The sequence below is a fragment of the Schistocerca cancellata genome, chromosome 2, assembly GCF_023864275.1.
Source record: "Schistocerca cancellata isolate TAMUIC-IGC-003103 chromosome 2, iqSchCanc2.1, whole genome shotgun sequence".
Classification (NCBI taxonomy): Eukaryota; Metazoa; Arthropoda; class Insecta; order Orthoptera; family Acrididae; genus Schistocerca; species Schistocerca cancellata.
The window spans coordinates 235,599,044-235,624,860 of record NC_064627.1 but is presented as its reverse complement, the minus strand read 5'-3'; the positions used below and the strand labels follow the sequence as shown (position 1 = coordinate 235,624,860).

Sequence of the window (25,817 nt, the reverse complement as noted above, 5' to 3'; positions counted from 1 at the left end):
AAATGACCGATTACAATTTTCGGTTTTATATGCAGGTATTGATGTTTTGGCATCATCAGCTGTGGTGAAGGGAAATGTCTGATTTCAATTTCCATAGTTTTTGCTGTAGGCATTGGTGTTTTGATATCGTCAGCTGCGGTTGACCTGTATAGGTCAAGGGAAGTGTCCGATTCCTGTAGATTTTGTAATTTTTTTTTTTTGTTCGTCATTTTGTGTGTTTACTGTTATATTTAGTTTGTCCCCTCCCTAAAATCCCCATTCCCGTGGTTCTCTTATTTATACGTATTTACGTGTGTTTTGCCGTGTGTATCTAGTAACATCATATGCGCTGTAGTGGAGACGCATAGAATAGCCATTTCAGTCATGCTGACAACGTCACGGATCAACGCAAATGGGTCGAATCGTACACTTCCACAATTCCAATACCATATCTCGGTATCGCAGTTACGCTCCAATATTTACACTGTGCAATTTGTCAATATTTATAGTGTGGATATTTGGATAACTTATTAACCCACGCCATCCAAAAATTTTCCGATATATTTTAAATTTGGCTATAACATCAGATTTTATGTCGGATGATAAATTATAGCTTGTAATATCTACTTATACTACGAGCTTAACTTCGATTTCTTTAGAGTTGGCGAAGAATTATGTACACTATAAGGTTTGTAGAAACGTTCCGGAGGTACATACGAGTTAATTGCTAACAATAAATATTTGTTCCGTTATTTCCTTTCGCATTTCGTAAAGAAAATGAAAAGTACGATTTTGTACTTGTGCTGACATCAAACGGCAGGAATATGCTACTCATGCCTGTTGACACGAATTGCCAACAGATGTCAGGAGACTAAATTTCCATTGGTCGCTTGAGCTGGAACGACGCGGTGGAGACGGTGCAAAACGCCTTGTCGTTTCTGTTTCGCAGTTCGCAGTAGTGATGGGCTAAACTGCGATTTTCCGATATCAGTGATTTCTGTGAATGCTACTTTTCAGTATCTGTTATTCTTAACTGTGATTTGTCGCAGTTAAGAGTCGCAGTTAAGGAACCAAGTCGCGTATCCCTCCGCCACTGCTATTTCTGCGATTTCTGCTACTTCCGCGATTTCTGCGACTTCTGCTACTTCTGTGATTTCTGTGACTTCTGCTACTTCTGCGATTTCTGTGACTTCTGCTACTTCTGCGATTTCTGTGACTCCTGCGATTTCTGCGACTTACCACCGCATGAAAAAGCTACATCTGTCCACACAGAAAATTGCATCTCAACAAACATGTCATTGGTAAGTATGTTTTACGTTTGTTCTTCCGTTGGCTTTAATCTTGTATTAAAGAAACAACTGTGAAAATATTAATAGTGTAATTAATATGTAAGTAGCCATACAGTACCGTAATAGTTCGTGTTTAGAAAATGAATTCTAACGTATTGTTATGTTCCCAGGTACCCGAACTACATTTCAGTCACTCAGTAAACTGATAACTCAAAATATCATTGTCAGCAGATCTGGAGAAATTGCCACTGCGTCTTTAGACCGTTTTCGTCAGACGAGAGGTTAGTTTCTAACAAGGGAACAGCCCCATCGCACCCCCCTCAGATTTAGTTATAAGTTGGCACAGTGGATAGGCCTTGAAAAACTGAACACAGATCAATCGAGAAAACTGGAAGAAGTTGTGTGGAACTACGAAAAAAATAAGCAAAATATACAAACTGGGTCGTCCATGAGTAACATAGGTAATATTAAGGGAACTGTGAGGTGCAGAGCTCCGTGGTCCCGTGGTTAGCGTGAACAGCTGTGGAACGAGAGGTCCTTGGTTCAAATCTTCCCTTGACTGAAAATTTTAAATTTTATTTTCAGTTTATGTGAAAAACTCTTATGTTTTCATCACTTTTTTGGAGTGATTATTACATCCACAAGAAAACCTAAATCGGGCAAGATAGAAGAAACTTTTCACCCATTCGCCAAGTGTACTAGTTAGGTGGGTCGACAACATATTCCTGTCATGTGACGCACATGCTGTCACCAGTGTCGTATACAAAATATCAGACGTGTTTTCCTGTGAAGGAATCGGTTGACCTATGACCTTGCGATCAAATGTTTTCGGTTCCCATTGGAGAGGCACGTACTTTCGTCAACTAATCACACGGTTTTGCGGTGCGGTCGCAAAACACAGACACTAAACTTATTACAGTGAACAGAGACGTCAATGAACGAACGGACAGATCATAACTTTGCGAAAATAAAGAAAGCAAAATTTTCAGTGGAGGGCATATTTGAACCAAGGACCTCTCGTTCCCCAGCCATTCACGCTAACCACAGGACCACGGCGCTCGTCGCTTCACAGTCCTCTTAATATTGCCTATCTTACGCATGGACGACCCAGTTTGTATATTTTGCTTATTTTTTCATAGTTCCACACAACTTCTTCCTGTTTTCTCGATTGATCTGTGTTCAGTTTTTCAAGGCCTATCCATTGTGCCAACTTATAACTAAATCTGAGGGGGGTGCGATGAGGACGTTCCCTTGTAAGTGTTTCGATGGACTTACTTAAGTGAGATCGTTCTTGCAAATGTGAAATATACCCCATTGAGTGGCTTTCATTACAGCAAATATTAGCAATCTACTCTGCCAATTATATTGCTTGTAATTAGTGACAGCAAAAATTGTTTAATAATCCTTGTGATTTTGCAGACACAGTTCTGGTTGCTGTACGTATCTATCCACATCAAGGCTGTAGGGAGAGACTCGTGAAGATTCAAGAGAGCTCTTAGAGGATTTGCAGTTTAAAAGTGACATTATTGCGAAATAAGTGTGCAGATGAGTGATTAAACTGTGTTTTATTGAAGTTGTTGTGCGATTTTAAAGGAATAATAAATGTTAAATACAATGAGCGAATAATGAAAATCTCATTTTCCACATGTTAAGCCGTCCTATACCCTTAATTTTCCGCCACATATTTATTGGTAAACACTTGTTGGAGAGTGAAATGCCGCCCCCCCCCCCTCTTTCTCCACAATCTTGTTGTGACACTGACCTGTAACATATCCCGAAGTCTACAATATGCATTTTGCGCTGTTGATACGAAAGTGGGAAGTACAGATCTTACAGTTAAATCAGGAATAGCTTAAGTGAATTCCTTGAAAGTAACACAGGAAGAGCTTACTTATGTAGGTGGTAGTAGTGTCGGCAAAGAGTTCTTGTGTGTGAAGTTGCCATGTAGAACACCAGGTGTAAAACTTTTCTCCCAAGTCTTGAACTGTGTCGGAATAAAAGTGAGGCATTCATATGACTGTTTTCATTTCTCTATACTTATACAGATGTCTGAGTTCTGCTGCGTTAACATTGCAAAGTCCTGTAGGCATGTGGAGTATTAACCAAAACTGTCATATTGGAAGCAGAATCAAACACATTTGTTACGTTACTTGATATTTTCAGGAGAAAAAGGCAATGTTGCTTCTTATTAATATAATACATTCAGAGTCACAGCAGTATTTGACCAACCATAACTGATGCTGAATGTGCATGTCATCATATAATATGAAGGGCTTATTTCAATAGTGGTACAAGTCCATTACCTCCACTTTTCTGTCTATAATGCTTCTGAAATTAATGATCCAAACAAACATAAATAAAGCTTCATCTCTAGCAAGAAGCCATATGCTTGAATATTTCTGGTATCTCAAATGCAGATTTGTCAGCGCTCATTTAACTTTACGACTCTGTATCTCAAAATGAACAAAAATGGACTTGTACCACTATTGAAATAAGGCCTTCATATGCACACACAGCACATCGATCTCGTGAGGCACAAGGCCTCAATAACGAAGTACGTACGTCGGTCAACAGATGACACTAGGAAAAGTATGTTAACTGCGCTTTTTAGTTGCTACTTGCGACTCTTAGTTGCGATTTGTCACAGAAATCGCAGTTTGACTCGGTAGCGAGTAGCGTAGTATGAACTTTGCTCAACAGATGGCAGTGCTAACTGCGCTTTTTAGTTGCTACTTGCGACTCTTAGTTGCGATTTGTCACGGAAATCGCAGTTGGGACTCTATAGTGTATCGCAGAGATGGGCGTAGTACAAACTTTGACCCACAGATGGCACTGTTAACCGCGCTTTCTAGTTGCTACTTGCGACTCTTAGTTGCGACTTGTCACGGAAATCGCAGTTAGACTCCATAGCGTACCGCAGAGATGGACGTAGTACGAACTTTGGCCAACAGATGCCACTGTTAACCGCGCTTTTTAGTTGCTACTTGCGACTCTTAGTTGCGACTTGTCACGGAAATCGCAGTTAGATTCAATAGCGTACCGCAGAGATGGACGTAGTACGAACTTTAGCCAACAGATGCCACTGTTAACCGCGCTTTTTAGTTGCTACTTGCGACTCTTAGTTGCGACTTGTCACTGAAATCGCAGAAAGCAGTGCTAAATTCGACCAATAGATGGCTCACGTCTTTGAATATGAAATACTACTTGCGACTGCTAACTGTGACTGAAATCGCAGTTAGATTCTGTAAAGTTGCTACTGTGATATCTGTGACTTCTCAGTCACTGTGATTTCTAACAGATACGCGATTTCCTGCCCACCACTAGTTCGCAGTGATCTTAGCCAATTAGCCACGTGTGGATGCATGCGTGAGTTGAGAAGATTGTGTTTGTTTATGGTGTCAAGGATGAGAACATATTTCTTGTGTTGAAAACATCGAACTCGAATACTGTGCAGCACCGAATTATAGGAGAATGAAACAAATATATGAGGCTATTCTGCAGAAGAAAAATCGTAGAGCAAAATGGTTACAAGTGTTGGGAGAAACAAGTGCTTATTTGAGGTAAGTACATTAATCAGATAAAGTAATACATATACAGTATGAAGTTTTCTTTAGATAATAAATGCACTGGATTAGCTGTAAGTTTCATCTTGTGAACAGACAATTCTAGAGATTGTCACCCGCCAGTAACAGCCCGAAGGTAATTTTAGGTTGAAAGGCGTCAATTTGGATGTGAGTTGACGAAGCCAACAACTGTGAATACGAACTCGAGTTGTGGTGACATAACCGATATGCAGCGTATCCCTAGGCCTTTGCTAAGTTGAAACGTAACCGTTTCGTTGTAAGTTGCGAAGCGATATCGGAGCCTTTAGTTAGCCCGAAATTTGCCATACCGAAGCAACCGAAAAACTGTACTTCTATTAATCTGTGTATCCCATTTTTAATGCACCCCTGTTTTGATCGAAAAGCCAGGGTTCCTTCAAACTTTTGCTGTTGCGTATAAACTGATGTAACCGCTGTGATGTGTTATTAGCCGCTTCTGCAGGTTAAAGCCGCGTCTCCAGAGGCAAAGAAAACTTGAAACTTCCCGCTGTGAGACAGAAATTTAAGACGTTTAAAGGCCCAAATAAACGAGCTGGCGTATGCAATCGGTCGCTCTATGTGATCATTCCCCACGCGACTGATGTAGCAATTAATTTCAACCAGGATATTTCGATCTCCACTGTCTCGTTAAGTTCTCTCAGAAATAAAGGTAAAAGTTCTGTGTGGCAACAGTGTCAGTGGGTCTCCATATATAGACTAATATTTACCTAAAAATAAAAACAAATTTTAAATGTATTAAAATTGTTTCGGAATACTTTTCTGTTGAACAATAGATTGTTACATATACAGCCTTGGTGTCTGTATTTCACAAATACATCTTAAAAATTTTCTTTTCCTTTCTCACGTATTAGTCAGCAACTGCAAATAGTTACAAAAGGGCTTCACAATTTCCATGTGTTTATAAAACTATTTTTTACGAGGGAGAATTAGTTTGTGTAATAACATGAGACTTATTTGTAGCTGAAGACTCCTAAACGTACGACTTAATGTCGGCGTAATTTACGTCTTTCTCAATAGGAGAACGTTACTAGAAAGTTTCTCTGAATAACAGTCTTTTAGAGCTGTATTCCTTTTTATATAAGCGTTATTTGCATCTTCACCTTCACTTTTCAGAGTGATCTGTGCTCCCTAATTAACTACAAATTCCAACATAGTCCTTCCTCCATGTTGGCATAGTTAAAAGAAACAAAATTGCTGTAGACAAAATATAACTTGGCGTTTTTGTAGGAGCAGAGAATCTGTGGATGTAGAATGACTTTCGTATGTTACGGATTGTTTCCAATTGTCGCCAACCTTAGCTGTTTACAATACAATGTGCTGTAGCAATAATGCGTTGTAATAGGCATTGTGAATGCAGTGTTGACTCCAGTGTGCTACTTCTCCTGTGAGGTGGGCCCCCTCACAGGCAACTATTGATGGTTCCAATTTAATGACAAGTCAAATGATCCCTGATTTAAATTTTGGACACTATGAAATTTGTATATGTTTTTCCTCATGTTATTTTCCTCTTTGAAAGCTATTCAAATTCCAGTCTTACGATCATTGCTGTCTTTGCAGGGATACATTGACAACATTGCATGTACAGTTTGTTGCTGTGTAATGTTGGCTGTAAAACATTTTATATATTGAATAGAGTACAATCATTGCAACTACCTTGGCTGTTATTGTGATGTAAATATTCAAGCTGCAAGCATTAAGCTGTGCTGGAGAAATGTTGAAAATTGCCATCTCAGTTTCATTGCTTTGTGAAAGTCAGTGTTTAAATCGTTATGTTTCTTGTAATTGCTGTAGACCATATAATACAGTCAAAAGGACTATAAAAGGTCTTTCAGATTGAACTATTTATTTTGTAAATAATGGAGTTGTGTAACTATATTTTCAGCCACTGAAATGATTAGGCCTACTGATGAAACATTTGAACAGCAAAGGATGCCATGCAGCAGAAGTGAAGAGTGGATTGTAAATCTGCTGTTGCAAAACAAGACTAGAAACAGAGGTGAGTGTTATATTTATTTTATTATTTATCTTTGTCATCCAAAATGTAAGAAATGTGTGGGTATACAGAGCAAATCAATAACTCAAAATATACACCATACGGAATACATAACATGCTTTATGAAGATAGGAGAGGCATTGGGATGTGGCCATGATTAGGGGACTATTCCAGCATTTGCTGAAGCAGGGTGTATACGACCCGGGACAACAGGGAATTCCGGGAAAAACCCGGGAATTTTTTCATCCGGGAGAAAACCGGGAAAAACCCGGGAATTTTTCATTGTTTTAGCTTTCAGTTACATTTTTGTAGTTTTGACTGCAGAATTGATTCTCTAGCAAAGAATGTTATTGTATCCTGCTACTGGAGAATGATACTGCAGCTATAAAATATAAACGAGAGGGAAAAAAATAAAACTGTAGTGGCAAAGGAAATGTGCATTTTACGACAACAAAACACCGTGCACGCACAAGCGTCTACAGATAGCAAAAATATGTTAAAGGCCGTAGGGCGCAGACTGTAATTCTTCGTAACAATAAACTGCTTGCCATGAGCATGACGTCACAACTCTTCACATTAGGTTCGTTTGACCAGTTGCCAGCGGTCTGTTGCGCATGCGCATTTGACTCGCGTATAAGCAGTACCTTCTCTCGCTTCCCGCTTCTTGAAGTTTGGCTGTTAGCTGCATCGGTAGTAGCAGCAAGCAGCCTGATGCAAACGAGAAAAATTTTTCTCGCGCGCACTAGCTGCCAGATTCGCGCTTGCACAGAGTTGTCTGAGTTGTAGTGGGGAGGGGGTTAGTCTCCACGTGACCCGTGTTTACGTTAAGTGATTCCGCTGCTTTTCTTCGTGTACAGCTCCCACGTCAAATGAAAACAAAACGGATTTCTGTGGCCGGGAGCTATCAAGTGAATTAAAATGCATTCACATAATTACAGAGGGCAAAAATATATTATTAATTTCAGTTTCTGATTTTATTTTCTTTCCAAGTTAGTAGCAGTCAAGCATTAATCGCCTTGCAGAAGAATGAAGTTATTTTTGCAAGTTTGCTAAAGAAATTCCGCTGAGGCAATCATTTTATTTGAAACGAAGTGTTTCATTTAACAATTTTGGGTACTTCCAACTGTTCGGTGAATTTCAAGTGCACGTTATCATCTTCTGCCATGTATGGCATTATGCCATAATAAAGAACCAAACATGAGATCGTAGAGTACTGGTACTCCAAGAAAATTTACATCCCAAAAATCACACTGAAAAGCTTAATATCAGATGGGACCTACTTCATTGTGAATCTGGAAAAAACCCAATGTGCACTTCAAGCCGAATTATGCATTTTAGTATGATTCACGAAATTTTGATGCCTTTTGGAGTATCCTCTGATGCCCTGTTTCTTTTATGGTGTAGTGTAAGCTCTCTTAGTGCTTTATACACACGAACATGCGGGCTTCCTACACCACTGCAGTTGCACACGCACAATAATTCGTTTTTGGTGCTCTCTGGCAACTGGTAAATCGAACCTATAACTAACAGTATTGCGAACGGTGGTTAGAAAAGCGTTACTTTCAAAGTAAATTTCTTTTTACGCAAGATGAATTATGTTAAGTGTGTGAAAGTGGGATGGATATCTAAATCACAGAGCGTTCGAAACTGAACAGTTTGAGGACCAGCCACTTCAAGAATTTCGAGCCGAGGCATTTATGTCACAATTTTAAATTTACTGGCACATTTGTGTGATGTATCTTAAAGTATATCACACCAAAAAAAGACCAATGTTACACGGGAATGCTTAGCTTTTCTTGTAGATATACGGTACTGTGTACATTAATGTAAACCGTTAACTTTTCCTCTTGTGTGTTCGCGCTATGTAACCAGTAATCTTGCTAGTGGCTGATTATAACAAGTGTCCTATGCTCTGAATAGCTGCTGTCATCGGCTGGCGAGATCTCATGGCTTGAGATATGACTCGGTTACGAAAGGACATCACAACCTCGGTTGCAACGCTCCGGAAACTAACAAGCTGTGTTTGGTGCAATTCGAATTTATACTTTCGTAATACGAAAATATGCAGCGTATATGTTGCTGCAAATCAAAGGTCTTTCCAAAACTTCTCTGCTCCGGCTTTTTTCCAGGGAAGTTCTACGCGATTATATAAAACGTTAACCATTCAAAGGATTGATAAGTTTTACAGTTCCGAGGGAACTTTTTCTGTGCTAAGTGACAGTAGGTCGCCCGGGAAAAAGCATATTTTTTAAACGGGATATCCGGGAATAATCCGGGAATTTTTTTTCCTTGTCCACCTGATTTGGCTGGTCCCTATTGTGCAGTGTTCACACAGTTCTGCTCTACATCACTACGCTCATGTGCTGGTAAATAATGGGTTTGAAGATGGTGCACTGTGTTAACTCCAGTCTGTGCAGAAAATTGACTTCATGCACACGAACATTCAGCTGTGCTCCTCAGTCTACCTTCTCCTGATGAATGAGATGTTGAACTCAGGAGAATCATGAGACCATAGTATCATGCACTTCAGACTTTTACATATGAGTTCCTTGTGAAAGCAATAAGTCTTAATAATGTATTGAAGTGCAACAGTGTGTTGTAGTTATCCTATTAATTACTAGGCCTACTCACTACTCTGAATCCACTTAGTACCCTTTAATTGTGTAGTATGCACTACTTGTGAAGAATTTTATAGTTGCCTTTCTTAGATAGATGTATTTTAGTAATCTTTCTAGGTCAAGAGGAATATTCAGTATAAATTGTTGGCTTTGGCAAGTGAAGCTACCATGACATCACCTGTTGGTGCAAATTTTACACAGTTTGGCTGCTAGTTGGGAAAGCTACAAAATGCGAAAGTAACAAAAACTTGGCTGTGGTGACTGACAGTTCTGTGGCTTTGCACAAGGTCTGGCTGAGGTTGCAGCATGACAGTTTGGTTGTGAGATGGCAGATCCAGTGGATGTGAAATCAAAAGAGCCTTGTTGTGATGATACTGATCTGTAGCTTAGCCCATCTGACAAAAATAGCCACTGATATATTATGATGTTTACAAAGTTTGTCACTTGCTTTACATGTCACTGGTGAAAACTGGCAATTTGTACTGAATATTCCTTTTTATCTGTGTTTTTTGTTTTTGTGGGCAGTTTATTGTATACACATATAAAAAAAAGTTTTGCATCACCTCTGTTCCAAGAGTTCCAGAACCTCTACAGAAAACTGGAAAAAAGATCAACATAAACATATTTTCCGCCGTTTTTATTGCTCATGAAAATGACTCATTGCATGTTGTACCAACATGCAGTGAGACCTTCAGAGGTGGTGGCACAGATTGCTGTACACACCGGTACCTCTAATACCCAGTAGCATGTCCTCTTGCATTGATGCATGCTTGTGGTCATCGTGGCATACTATCCACAAGTTTATCAAGGCACTGTTGGCCCAGATTGTCCCACTCCTCAACAGCGATTCGGTGTAGATCCCTCAGACTGGTTGGTGGGTCACATTGTCCATAAACAGCCCTTTTCAATCTATTCCAGGCACATTCGATAGGGTTCATGTCAAGAACCACTCTAGTCGAGCAGTGTCGTTATCCTGAAGGAAGTTATCCACAAGATGTGCACAATGGGGGCACGAATTGTCATCCATGAAGACGAATGCCTCGCCAATATGCTGCTGATATGGTTGCACTATCGGTTGGAGGATGGCATTCACATATCATACAGCCGTTACGGCGCCTTCCATGATCATCAGAGGCATACATTGCCCTCACATGAATGCCACCCCAAAACAGCAGGGAACCTTCACCTTGCTACACTCGCTGAACAGTGTGTCTAAGGTGCCTGACTAAGTTGCCTCCAGACAGGTCTCCGACGATTTTCTGGTTGAAGGCATATACAACACTCATTGATGAAGAGAATGTGATGTCAATCCTGAGTGGTCCATTCGGCATGTTGTTGGGCCCATCTGTACTGCGCTGCATGGTGTCGTGGTTGCAAAGATCGACCTCTCTGTGGACGTCAGGAGTGAAGTTGTGCACCATGCAGCATATTGCGCACAGTTTGAGTCATAACATGACATCCTGTGGCTGCACGAAAAGCATTATTCAACAGGGTGGCGTTGCTGTCAGGGTTCCTCAGAGCCATAATCCATAGGTAGCGGTCATCCACTGCAGTAGTATCCCTTGAGTGGCGTGAGCGATGCATGTCATTGACAGTTCCTGTCTCTCTGTATCTCCTCCATGACCTAACATCGGTTTGGTTCACAGAGTAACAATGCAGACACGATTGAACTGCCCTATTGACTGCCTAGGCCTGGTTGAACTAAAGACAACACAAGCCGTGTTCGTCCTTCCTGGTGGAATGACTGAAACTGATCAGCTGTCGGACCCCCTCTGTCTAATAGGCACTGCTCATGCATGGTTGTTTACATCTTTGGGTGGGTTTAGTGACATCTTTGAACAGTCAAAGGGACTGAGTCTGTGATACAGTATCCAGTCAACGTCTATCTTCAGGAGTTCTGGGAACTGGGGTGATGCCAAACTTTTTTTGATGTGTGTCGTTTTAGTCCCTGATAGAAAATGCTAGTTTTGAGTTTGTTGTTTTGTTTTTTCTTGGTATGTGTTAAGTCCAAACTGGCTCTTGTTCTGTGATTATGTATAGAACTATCAGTGAATTACTTTATTATGTTTTCCCTGAAGTGCACCACTGATTGGTACATAATCTCATATGGTTCAGTTTACAATGAGGTCGACTACTAATGATGATGTTACATTCCACCCTGGATTTTCCATTATTATTCTTACAGCTCTTTCCAGCAGTTTAAAAAGTGTTGTCATGTTTTGTGCTTTCAATCTCCAGAAAAGAATCTCTTAGCTAAGAATTGTATGTACCTAGTCATAGTTTGCCACCACATGACAATGGCTGGGTCAAACTAATGAAAAAATCCTAAGAACATAACGAGCTGATGACATTCTTTTTGCCAGGATCTTTGTGTGTTCCTTGCATGTTACATGTTCATTGACAATCAGTGTTCATCCCTAAAAATTTTGTGTTTGCTATACAATTTATCGATATATCAGCTATACTTAATGAGACAGAATTGTTTTCCCTCTTTATACTGAATTGCATATCATTCGTTTTCTTTATGTTCAGTGTTAATTTAATGCATACTGCCCATTCAAAAAAATCCATGAGGCTTTCGTTTGTATTTCATCCAAGGATCGTCTCGCAGTGATATTGCAGTTGTTAAAGTAATACAGTAAGAATCAGTAGCTCAAAGTGTAGACATACACAGGAATATTAAGCATGCTATACAAGGTCTTCCAAAACAGTTCGTTCCAGTTAATACAGGAAGTAGAGAGCATCAAAACAGATATTTAGTTGTTTCGTATGGTCCCTGATGGATGGCAGCTTCTGATAATAGGGGTGATTTACACAGATGTTAGTGTAGAATGCTAATTGCGGCAGTGGTAATTGCAGGAACTGCTCTCATGTGCAACCATTGGACCATCCATATACATGCAGTACATTTTGGGGCTGTTGGTTGTCCTACCTGTTCAAAAATTTCTGGCATGTGCACAATGGTACCACCAGTGACAGTAATTCTAGCTGCAAGGCCTTCTTCTGTTTCTACAACAGTTCCATATACGAGCTGCTTTATATGCCCCCAGAGGAAGAAATCCAGACACACATGGCCACCTAGGCGGATCCATTGACTCCTGAAGATGGCTCTCAGACAATTCCTCACACCAATTCTGAAATGCTTGAATTACATCCGTCGTGTATTAATCAGAGGTGCATTCCCCAGCATTTCTGGCACTACATCTTCCATAAAGATGCGATCTCCATCTGTTGAGGTGGAATGGAAGAATATACGGTCTAATCAACCCATCGCCGAGAATACTCACCCACACATTAACACTGAATTGTGTTGATGAGCATGAGCTGAGTACATGGATTCATATGCATGCAATTATGTGAATTGTGAATATAGAAATGGCCTTGACGAGTAAACGAAGCCTCACCAGTGTGAAGGATCTTGGCCAGAAATGAGGGGTGCAAGGCAGTCTGTGGTAAAAATCCTTGTGCTGACTGTGCGCATTGAGGAAGATGGAAAGGATGAAGCTGCTGGTCATATAACACATTCCTCACAAGGCTATGTCTGATGCCAAGGGTGTGTGAAGTACATCATGCACTAGTAGATGGAGTGTCTTCAACATGCCACAGAATCCCGTCTTCCATTTCAGGAGTGCGCACTGCTCGATTCCGACACGTATCATGAATACTTGTATGGAAATTGCCTGTTTCATGTAGCAGGTGATGCAAATGTCTGAATGTTTGGTGTTGTGGAACTCTTCAATTGGGAGAGTGCTGTCATTGCTGCTCATCCTTTTTCATTCACAGACGTCTATATACCAGAAGCATTTCCGCCATTTCAGCATACATGAACTCTTAAAGTTCTCTGCTCTTGTTACAAGGCAGTAATGATTGTGACTGAATTGGTGTTTACAAGGAAGTCACCATTGTTGTCACAGGGCCGCCATGCTTGTGAATGAATCTGTGTGTTTCTAATCACATCGCAGAGCCAACGATCCATACACAGAGCAATTTTGAATCTCGGTACATCCCCAGTCAGTGACACCAACGCAACAGCTTATGTCAGCACCAGTTACAAAATGTTCCCTAACAGTACAAGTTGACTTCATAGACTATATGTTCCTTATTGAAATATATTTGTTTTGATGTTCTCTACCTCCTTATTAATTTAAACAAATAGTTTCAAAACATTCTATATAATGATAGGCCAATTGGTCGGCCTTGGCCTTGATAATGGGAACATTCCGGAATATGCCTGAAGTGATCTGGGAAAACCACAAAAACTCAAATCAGGATGGTCAGACAGAGTGAACCCTAGCCTCCCGAATATGGATCAGTGCATCAAAAGCACAGCATCACCTCACTCGGGTGGTCCCTATTATACAGTGTTCCTTAATTTGCTCACAAGAATCTTCTGATGGCAAATAATATAATCACAGTAATGTACCATCTGTGATAAACCTAATTAACCAATGTTTGCAGTGACAATTTCCTTGTGGGCATCATTTGCTTTCTTCAGTAGGAGTTCTGTTGTTTTATTAATGACAATGATATTGCTGTCATCAGTGAAGGGAACAATTTCTCCGTGTCTTACACTATCTGGAAAGTCATTGATATATATTAAGGATAGAACTGGATCCAGTATACTATCCTGAGGTACACCAAAGTTTGTGTGTTTCTTGGCCAACAATTGTTTTACTAAAAATTTATCATCATTGGATGTATAGATTGTCCTGGCCTTTTGCCCCTTCTTTTCCAGGTAAGAGTGGAACAACTTGTTCGCTATTCCTCTTACACATAGTGCATCTGTACCTACACCGATGAAATGTTGTACTTTACAGTTCACAATATGTCAAGTTAGGTTGCCTATACTACAGTAATGATGTTGCAGCAGCAGCTTCTATACACATAACAGCAGATACAATTTTCCATTCCATCTTGTAAATGTAAGCTATTGAGCAATAACAGTGTATATAAGAATTAGTTTTTCAGTTCCTATCATAGTTGCACAAAACAAATAACCAGATAATAATACATAGCTATAAGCATAACAAAGTGCATGCTTTCTATAACAGAGCAAAGAAATACAGAAAATAAGCATTTGTTGATGACAGATGTTCGAAAGCAGTATGGTACATACTTTACAAAATAAATAATAACCAAGATTGTAACTTCTAGCTCTACATTTTGTAATGACAATGATGCAATAAATAACCAATATTGGTAGCTTTTCATTCATCAATTTGTGGTGAAGGTGGTGAAATTCTGTCTAGCTCCCCATCGCTACTGTTATCGGAATCAGCAGGGAAACTGTATTCATCATCATCATTACCAAGACAAATCATTAGCTGTTCATAGCCACTGATGATACCATTCATTCTCTGTGCTGCTTTAATTAGATTTTTGATGTGCTAGACACTTTTCCTTCATGAGGCTGCATCCACTGTTGCAAGTATATCACTCAACAGCCTATCCACCTCTGTTATTGTAAAGGACTGAATGATACGGGGCATGGTTGGTTACAGTTGTTGTAGGGACTGGAAATAGTTTTAAAAGATTCGAAGAACCACTCGACAAATCAGATAACCTGTGTCTTCATGGTAATCACCCGTCTTGTTGGTCCCAAAAACTAAAATTGCATCAGAGACAAAACCACTGGAAGAGCCTGAATGGAACACAATTAATCTAGCTCCTCTTCCCATTGGCTGATGACTGCTACCTTCTAGCATTTTCTGACAGCTTCCCTGCTATTAACCCACATTTTATCTATGAATATTATTGAATTAATGTCTTTGACCCCAATTTAGTGCAAGACAGTGCTTCTAGCTGTAACAGTATGTGCCTTTTCTAACAAGAGTTTGGGTCTGTCTGGCATTTTGCAACAGAATTCCATGCTCTTCAGCACAATTTGTAGTGATGTTTTCTCACCCCTGAAAATTCCACTTTCCTTTAATGACACTGGTAACTTTGCAATGATAGGATTCTCTTTCTTGCTGTAGTAACCATAAACAAACCTGCAAATTGCATCATTCTGGAAAGCTTGTAAGTCAGTGACAAGGAGAGGCTGCTTTTTCTTTTTTCCTGGGATTGATAAAACTGTACTATTTCTTCCAGAAATTTTACAGTCATTATGGTTCACATTAAAAGCAGTAGAAACTCTTGGCGTGGTAGATGGATATTATCTTGCTGAAATGTAAGTCCAGGCTGGCTTGCCATGAGGGGCAACAAAACGGCATAGAATATCGTTGATGTACCACTGTGCTGTAATCCTGCAGGTATGAAAAGAAATGGCACCCCAGATCATCACTCATTATCTAGGGCATCTCCAGACACATCTTTACTGGTCATCAGTGTTCAGTTCGAAGGAGGACTTATCACTGAAGACAATTCTACTCCAGGCAATGAGATTCCAGGCTGAAGACACGTCTTCATGTGCACTGGACAGTGGTGGGATACCAACCTCACTAACCCACCAATGGCCTGACAACCAGGGCGTGGTGTGGAGTGCAATTTCTTTTCTTAGCAGGATCGCTTCGGTTGTCGTCTGTGGCATCCTTACAGCACAACAGTACATCAACGATATTCCACACTCAGTTTAGTTTTTCCCTTACGTAATAAGAGAATAAGTTTTAGTACTTCTTGTTTACAAAAGATTTTATTTTGCACGCTAGATGTTCGGCGGCAAATATACATCGTAGAACTTACAGTCTGAATTCTCAGGGAATTCTATTTTACAAAAATAGAAAATCGGTCTATGACTGAAGTATGGCGGCATACAAATCGCTTCTACTTATATAGTTTTAAACAATTACATATTGAAATTTGCATGTATACAATTCTAGTTTTTATATATATCTTCCCAAATTACATAGAAATTTACATAGAATATAAATGAGTAATTCATACAAAGACAGGAAAGAATCTGTTACTATTAAGACAATAAATTACATGTTTTATCATTGCAACAATGTATTTAATTTGCATATAGTATTTAACTGACTTAAAGGAAAATCACGCTATCATTTTCAGGTGAACAGAGGGATTAGTTTTATTGAATCAAAGGTATAGATGCAACTAAGTAATTTTTGTATGAGTAAAATTCTACTTTTCTGTATGGTCGTAATTACAATTTTATTAACTAACACCAATTAAAACATTAGTACACTTGATTCGGTCATATTGTTTGTGTCATATTTTTATTAGGGATTCAAACAATAAAACTATCTGACCCTCTATGACTTGGAAATATCAGAACTTTATTAGTTAATTACTCCATAATTACAACAGCAAAATTCTTCCTACTATGTACCTGAAATTTGTATTGTGTGCGAATTAAGGTGGTACATTAGCTTTTAATCCAACATGTTTCCTTCATTCTAGTGACGCCCAATGTAAACCATGTCAAAACAACAGTTTAATTTAGTGTCAATTACTAATATTATATATACTGTATTTACTCGAATCTAAGCCACACTCGAATGTAAGCCGCACCTGAAAAATAAGACTCGAAATCAAGGGGGAAAAAAAAATTTCCCGAATCTAAGCCGCGCCTGAAATTTTTGACTCAAAATTCAAGGAAAGAGTTTTAGGCTGCACCTCCAAATCGAAACAAAGTTGGTCCATTTGAATTTGAGACACAGTTTAGGTCGAATGAATGACGATACAGCTACAGTAATTTGGTTCGAGTCGTAAACTTAGCAGTTAAGCTTTACCAGGTAGCCGTTGCCTTGCGTCAGGCGCTGTGTCCGTATTTATACGGGTACCCTTCCTTTTTCACGTGCTTCGTCTGGTTTGAATTGATTGACTATTTTTCTTTGATCTGATAAGTGCCGTCCTCTTTGTTATAGGTGTTTACATCTTTCTAAGCTGAAAATGCATTATTGTACTGTGTCATGCATTGTTTGTCGCATTCTGATAATGAGTGTTTACAGCCTGTCGCCGCTCGCGACATGGCTTGCTTTTGTGCGCGCTATCGCCGCTTACAATTAAGAAAAGAGAGGCATCGTCTCATTAGTGAAACAATGGCAAGAGACTGCTATTTGTTGTTACTTACACTGCTGCTTTTTTTTTTTTATAATGATCAACAAGAACCAAATAGTAGACTGCGTGTGATAGAAGATGTTGTGAAGGAGAGTTTAGCGAAAATTTTTCTCAGTTTGAAAATCTTTGCAGACGCCTCTTTAGAACATTACATTCTGCACAGAAATTAGTCGTCTTAGATTTAAAACTCTAGTCAGTTGTCGTGCTTCATTTCTGACTGTATCACTATTCGGCGCAAAAATAATACGAATGTAAACATGGCATGATATATATATTCTTCACTCTAGTTTCGTAGAGTTTATTAGGCAGACAGGATTTCGAAGAGAATACTGCATGTGATTCACAATTCATAAAAGTTCCTATTAGCACCCGTCTCATGTCACAGGTAGGAAAAAGTTCAGAACGTGGAGTTGGCCATATTCACAAACATCCCAAACAGTCTTGCCAGTCGGATTTTCGTAGTACATTGAAAGGCTGCTACATTAAAAAATGAACAATACGGAATTTGTATTTACTTCATTGGATAATGTATGAAAATGCAGTGGTCGAAACTCGGGACGGAGAAAAAAGCTCGTCTTCCACCTGTTTTTAATTTATTTACTGACGCAGAGGTTTTGGTGCCAGTATTTATCTTTGTGCCTGTAAAACATGCCTGTCTAGCACTACCTATATTTGACGGCAGAAGTTAGTTGTGGCGGCCTTACCAACATTTTACAGAACTTCCGCTTACTTTGCACTCGATTCTAAGCTGCAGGCGGTTTTTTGGATTACAAGAACAGGAAAAAAAGTGCGGCTTGATTCGAGTAAATACGGTATGACCTCTTCGGGGGAGTGGAAATGAGATTGGAATGGGATATAGGGTCCCAAGAGGGTGTGGTATTACAGTGCTCACCCTCACCATTAATGTATCAGGAACTTCTTATGATAGCATCTGGCTCCCCATGTCTAGCTGGGACTGTCAAGAAAATTTTTTTTTCAAGTGAGAGTAGCCACCCTGTATTCTTGTGTATTTTGCAGTTCCAGGAGAGGACCTCAGTGACTTCCTCCAGAGTCTCCCCACTACTTTTCCCCCAGTTTGCTACTGCCATGAGCAATTCCTGTTTCAGTATCTTAGAAGATTGATCTCCTTCATTTTGTTCCTCTTCATCTTCCAAAACCAGTCTGCTGTTATCTGCCTGAGTACTGTATGACTTCCACATAATCCATTCAAACTTTTTCTTCCTTTTCTATACATACTGTTTTCTTCCCATATTTATCTAATATGCCTTGTTTGCTTATTTTCCTTACTTCTCTTCTTTTTAAGAATTTTACTGTTCTGGACTTTTAATTTTCTTTTCTTTTCCAGTTCGTCTCTTTCCCCTTAGTTCATTGTTCAGTTTTCTGAAATGTGTCATGCTTTTTTCTGAATTGCGCTTTTTCTGTTTCCTGTGCTCATCCATTTTGTCCTTTTTTTCCAAATTGTGGTTTTTCTGTTTCCTGTGTGCATCCTTTTTATCCAGTATAATTCGTGTTATCCACACTTCATTGTATTTCTAATGATATTCCACTCATTAGTGACTTCTGTTACATGTCCAATTTATTTTCAACATAGTGATTGCGCTCTTTAACAGTCTAATTCCTCAGTTTCCCAACATCCCATATCTTTAAATACCTGCTATGAGTAAACTACGGTCTGTATCAGCATCTGCACATGCTGCATTTGAAACTGTAATTGATTATGACAGAGTCTATTTGATATCTAACAATATCACCAGGAGCTTTCTATGTAAATACTCTTCTTTTATGGTGCTTAAGCCGAGTATTAGCGATCCAGAAATCAAATCGTTCACAGAAGACTGTCAGTTTTTCTCTCCTTTAATTGGCCTCTTCTGGTCCATAGTCTGCAAATACATTGCTTCTTCTTCCTATTCCACTGTACCACTGACCATTACATTTATTACTTGTCCTTTCCCATTTTCTTCATAGACTTCCTCAATTTGCCCATATATTTTGTCCACTTTATCTTTGTTTACATCTGATGTTGGCTTGTAAACTTGAATATTCAATGTATCCACAGGATTATTTTTTAATTTCACCTCTGTAAATGTCCTTGTACTCTCCAGATTCAAATTATTCTTCTCCTTCCCATTGAACATTGGTTAACCTAAAAAGGCTGATATTATTTCTCCTCTTTGTGTTTTCCATTCTTATTCATTGTCTTTACATCCTATGCAACAATCCTCAGTAGATGGGTTTCCCTTATCTTCCATCATATTATTATTTAATTCAGTGCATGGTTCTCCTGAGGAAGTGCCCACCTGGAGGTCAGATTGAAGGCCTTTTCAAGAAAATTTCTTCTCAGGAACAACCATACTTGAGAGCACAGTCAAGAGAGGCAGGGGATCCCAAGGTGTCTCTTATTACGCTGTTTTTCTGTTGCTTTCAGTATCCTCTGCTGTTGGCCAGGCTCATCCACCTTTGGGACTGGTTTTCCACTCCGAGGGCAAGAGAGTACCCTGCTTTCTATTCACTCATTCACCCTCTAAGAAGGCTGTTTGCGCTTGACAGAAGGAGTCTCCTTATCCCAGGGAACGTGGTTTCTGTGGCATTAGCGACTTGTGATATAAGCCGTGACCCTTCTCTAACATGCCAAGGTGACATCAGGATTTTCCTTTCACTGGGTATAGTACCAAATGGTTTTTCCTAGACTCTTCAGTGCTTCCAGATAATAACTCTTGCATAATTACAAACTCTGGGTATATTGTATACTCTGTGATCTATGCCTAGCATTTTTCCTTGTTTTTCATATTACTCTGTGCCTTGCTAAAAGTGTATTTCAATGAAGTGTAATGGCCAATGAGACAAATCATTAGTATTAACAGTTCAGGTGAGCAGACAACAATGTTGCTGGGTGTGTCTTAGAGCAAACCACACCCGGTCACTGCTATTCGTGTTTTCTATCAGCAGAAACAAAAGATTCGACAACATACAGGCTGTATTTGTATGTGTGAATTTATTTACAGTTAATGTTTGCAGTAAATAAGATAGAAAAGAACTGTTGAGTTTATAATATTCTGAACTGTCATGAAGTTCATTGTTGTACTTAACAGAAGTTATGAAAACTGTTTTCACAAATCATTGAACATTCACAGTTTTTGTTGTTAAGTATTTGCATGAATTAGTTCTACAATGAGTGACAATAATTTATCAGTAAATTAAAGCCATAATCTGAAGAAATTACAGTATGACGAAAGATCAACTGCGTTCTCCCTTCTTAAGTTCTTGCATGTGTTGACGTTACACTAACGGGAAAACACCACTCATATCACTGTCAGAATCTGATTTACAATAGTCTACTTCAGCATTGTTTAAACTATCACTGCTCCTTCCCAGATTTCTAATTTAATTTTTGATGCAATATTCCACAACCTTCCGTTTTGGCTGCCCTAATGATGATACTTGCACTGCTGTTAGCAATTTTCATCCAGGTCTCACTTGTCACTTGATTGACAGCTTCCAAAAGGAGATTTTCAACTTCAGAGATGGTGAATTTCTTGTTGTTTGCAGCAACATAGTTTTTTATTTGTGCCCTTGGCATTGAAATAACAATGGTATGAAGGAAGCCATGGCCTTTAGCAGTCTCATCAGTTATGTAAGTGGGAATGTGGTTTCTTTTGTGCCACAATTTTGAGCAGTTCAGTCTTCTTTAGATCTTCTCCAGGAGCCACTTTTCATTTTTCCAGCCACAGAATAGTATTATCTTTTTTGTTGCCAAAGTTTGTATGTTGTTGTGAACAGCAGAATAATATAGGACTTTATCTATAATGGTCACTGATGGACTTGACAGATTTGCCATAAGCAATGTCTGTAACCACAACAGGAAAAAAAGAGCTCACATTTTTCATTTTCTTTTTCAAAGTAGTCCTGCACAAAACACACGAATTCACTGATATGACGGTGTAGTACATTTTCTCTGTTTCACTTCATGTGTTAAGCTGGCACTATTCGTCACACTAGACTTTGTTTGAAATGTACCAAAAGTGAATAAACACTAAAAACAACAAAAATAAATTAAGCTATGAATCAAACTTCTATTTAGGCAGCCGGCCAGAGTGGCCATGCGGTTTTAGGCGCTACAGTCTGGAACCGGGCGACCGCTACGGTTGCAGGTTCGAATCCTGCCTCGGGCATGGATGTGTGTGATGTCCTTAGGTTAGTTAGGTTTAATTAGTTCTAAGTTCTAGGCGACTGATGACCTCAGAAGTTAAGTCGCATAGTGCTCAGAGCCATTTTTTTTTTTTTTTTTTTTCTGTTTAGGCAAACATCGAAATGACAGCACTGGTTACACATGAGTCACTAGTATGTTTTCAGACATAGGCACACATTTGGTTTGCAGAGTGGCAGTGTGGCTTGTGCTGCCTGCTCAAGAGCAGTCTTATCATTGGTTAGCTTCCTGTGGTTTTTAGTCAATGGAACGGCACTAGTAATGTGTCAGTACCAAAGACTCGTCTCCCAGACTGTAATATTCACAGTTGCTGCATTAGCAGGGCTTACGTCAAGCTGATTTATAATTCAAATTAATAAGTGGTATGAGACATTGGTTGGCAGGAATAAAGTGGAGTCTCTTTGTACTAACACTGCAGACAATGTGATGACTTTGAGACAAATACTGGAAAAACTTTGCAACATTGAATTTCAGTGGAAATCACTAAAAGACAGACTTCAACTGTCAACTATGAGTACTCTAGAACTTTTTGGCAAGCTATCTCCCAAGCAGTTGACTGGATATCTGCTAATGGGCATTGGTGCAGGGAACATTGGATTTTTGTGAATATTGACTTTTTATTGAAACTCACCTTTAGCAAGGTACAGAGTTACATGAAAAACAAGAAAAAAATGCTAGTTATGGATATTGGAGTAAACATGATCCTCAGAGTGTGTAATTGTACTAGAGTTATTAAATAAAACAAATGTTTGTGAACATCAACAAAACTCATATTCATTAACTTACAAAATCCTATGTTATCGATTACCATCTGAAATCAACCCCCAACAATAATGTAGGCAAAATATCTGCTATTGATATATTGCTTTCACCAATAGTGATTATTTATGTACAAAAGAAGTCGTACTTAAATGTGTTTTATTCTTTGATGAAACTCCAGATTCTGAGCAAGTTGATTAGCAGCTTCATTGTTAACTCTTCAATTAAGCACTGTGATTACCTGATTAAGGTTATTAAGGAAATGTTTAATCCAGATGATTTCTGAAGCTGTAGCGTTAGCTGCAATAACATCAGATTCTGTTGGTCAACATGGCAACTGAGATTTGTTACCAGGCAGTTCAGTTAATAGAAGCACCACGATTATACATTGATCAATCAGTACCAAGATCACCATTATGATCAGTGTCACTATAAAATCTAGTATTCCATGACATTTCATTTGTAGATAGTATCACATTTGGAAGTTCCATTATGATATCAAAGGATTTGTTACACTTGTATTACATAGAGATATGTTGGATTTTCTAACTTCCTAGGTACTTCTCTTACAGCATTTGTTATACCATTTCTGCTTCCACACCACAAAAATGTAGGAGCACTCGCTGCTTGTCTATAAGAGCGTGTAATGTTAGGTGACCCTACTTCTGTATCACTGTTTTAATGATTGGAGTTGCCACAGACTTAGTCATTTGTAGAAAGCATTCTAAAATTTTCTTTACATAATGCAATTGACTATTTTGTATAGGATCATCTTCCTTTGATCGACTTCTAGTCCCAAGTAAAATGACACTGGCTGTGAAGTGGTTTTGAACTCTTTCCTCATATCACTTGTGAATTTTCTGTAAACAGTGCCGCACAGCTTCGATGTTAGTTGGTTGTTTAGTTTCATATTCATGCATTATTTGTACAGTTAATTGTAATGATTTGAAATTAAATTTTTTATTAGGTTGAACAACCAGCATTTCTTTTTATTTTGTAGACCTTCAAACAGGGAATGTGTCTCTTTCCTGATGGAATATCTTCTAAAACTCAAGTCTAATTGCCTTGCTATGCTTTTATTTCTTGTTCCATGTGTGTATAGAACCACCAAAGACTGATGTAATGTGTATTCACAGCCAGCCAGTTTGACCATAGAGAGAGAGAGAGAACATGTATAGTGTGTCTACGGGATGGTATTTAGTGCTCCTTGTAGTGCCATACACTACTGTTAGCCACTATGCTTTGGTGGTCGTTCAGAGTCATTTTGAAAGTGGGAGATTTCATGTGTGATATTGTAAGATAATCATTTACTAATTGCCTAATGTCTTTTCAAAACCATGCCTACCATTTGTCGAGTGAATAACTGCATGCACAGAAACAATAAAACTATGAATATTTGTTATGTCAAATGGGTACTGTTCTCTTAGTGTTCTTGCCTTATAAGCCAGTGCAGAACTTGTATGTGTTTAACTTTACAATAAATGTGAATTTATTGTTTTACCCTCGGTTTCCTTTGGAGCGCAGGCTGCTGATGAAGAAATGGGTTATTCTGATGGAAAAGAAAATTCGTGCCTGACAGAACACACTCTTAACTTGTTCTTCACGTTTTGAAGCAAAATTTATGTATGAAGTGAATGACAGAAGGTGACTGTATTATTTTCCAAGTCACCTGCAAAAGAAAGGGGGAAGAACTGTGCAGAAATGACCACATACAGACAGTGTCGAACAAAAGATTATAGAGAATTAAAGCCAGTCTCATTATGTCAACAGCATTGTGAACAGCAAATGTATCTTGTAAGCAAATATTTGTCTCCTTGTAAGTGATTATGAATGTCTGTCACATTTCAATACTGAAATATTTTTATGTTTACAGAATGGATCAAAGCATTAACAACCAAGACGTTCACTCATTTAATGTATTTACAGTTATTATAGATATTGGGCTGTATTATTAATTTGTAGTTTGAAATTGAGTGTCAACGTTTGTTCTCTTTTTTTCTGTGGTAATGTACATGAAACTACTTGGTTTTGAGAGAGCTTACTGTCCCTATTACAAAGCATTTATACTGATATTGAAAATAAATCTTTTGTTGTGTTAAAGTGTTATAAATTATGAACCATCAACTCTTTCAAATTAATTTCTGTTTTACTAATTTAGATGCTTAACACCAGAAATTGCTTATTATAAACCATTTTTATGATAACAACTTTTAAACCACTCTTTTAAATGTGACACATATAAATCATAAATGAATTTAATGTTTGAAATGTGTGTTGGTCATTCTTATTGTGGTGAAATGAAAATTTTCTTGCATAGTTCCATAGTTTGTGCCAGTGCATTTTCATTTATGCTGTATTTAATTATGTTTAATTTTCTAAAATTGTGTGCCCAGTTGTTGAGAAACTGGGTTCTCTGCAAAAGATGAGGAAAACCCTCACACTGTAGTAGAGTCACACCATCAAGTACATGTTGCTGTGAATATTTGGGTTTGCATTGTAGGCAACAACTTCATTGGCCCATACCTTCCACCTGGCCATGTGAATGGCCACCTGTACTTGAGGTTTATGCAAAGAGTTCTACCTGAGTTATTGGAGAACATATCCTTGGCTGTTCATGAGAGCACTTCAGTATGGATGTCTGCAGCCATCTCTGTGCTGTATTTCCTGGGTACTACATTGGAAGGGGTGGTCCTATTCCATGGCCTGCAAGATCACCTGACCTGTATCCCCTTTATTATTTCCTATGGGGATACCTAAAGTCACTTTTGTATGAGACCCCAGTGGATACGAAGATGGAATTGGTTGCCAGAATTGTAGCTACCTGTGATGCGATTCGAAACAACCGAGGGTTATTTGTCGTGCATCAGAAGCTTGTTCGCAGATATCGTGTTTGCATTGAGGTTGATGGCTGTCAGTTTCAGCACATTTTGTAAGATACAGTACGAATGGTAAGTTCGTTGTGTCAGTGATGGTATTTACAGTTAACTGTAACTAATGTAAATAAAAAAGTACACGGTAATGTGATTTTATTCCTATTATCTCCTTAGGCTGGCTTCTCCAATTCCTGGTTCCCTACCTCAAATTCTTCAGTGGGCCATCCTATATGTACTGTTAAATTTTTGCACAATCTTACAGAAACACCTTCTATAAAACATATTGACTTATGTTTGGATTCACTTAGTTTATGTCTCCTACTAGGAAAGAGAGCAAAGGCTCCTATTATAGGAATAACAGAATAGAAGCAGTGAACAGTATAGACGAGTGCATTGCTTACTTGAAAAACATTTTTTTTTTTTTATGGTACATTTGTGCACAGCTTTACCAGGAATGCTGCAATTCCTGGACTTGCAGTTGATT

At 38.8% G+C, this 25,817-nt stretch overlaps 2 long non-coding RNA genes across 3 annotated transcripts; both read left to right on the top strand.

Annotated features, from left to right (window-relative positions):
• The first annotated feature begins 972 nt into the window (after positions 1–972).
• Positions 973–2,882, top strand: LOC126161573 (uncharacterized). The gene is made up of 3 exons (XR_007534934.1): positions 973–1,280; positions 1,439–1,549; positions 2,688–2,882. It is a non-coding gene; the product is annotated as an uncharacterized LOC126161573 (long non-coding RNA).
• Positions 2,883–4,596: 1,714 nt separating this feature from the next.
• LOC126161571 (uncharacterized) lies at positions 4,597–24,595 on the top strand. 2 transcript variants are annotated; one of them, XR_007534932.1, is made up of 3 exons: positions 4,597–4,828; positions 6,753–6,866; positions 23,985–24,595. It is a non-coding gene; the product is annotated as an uncharacterized LOC126161571 (long non-coding RNA). The 2 variants fall into 2 exon arrangements; XR_007534933.1 differs by lacking the exon at positions 23,985–24,595 and adding an exon at positions 19,923–20,165.
• Positions 24,596–25,817: the final 1,222 nt, after the last annotated feature.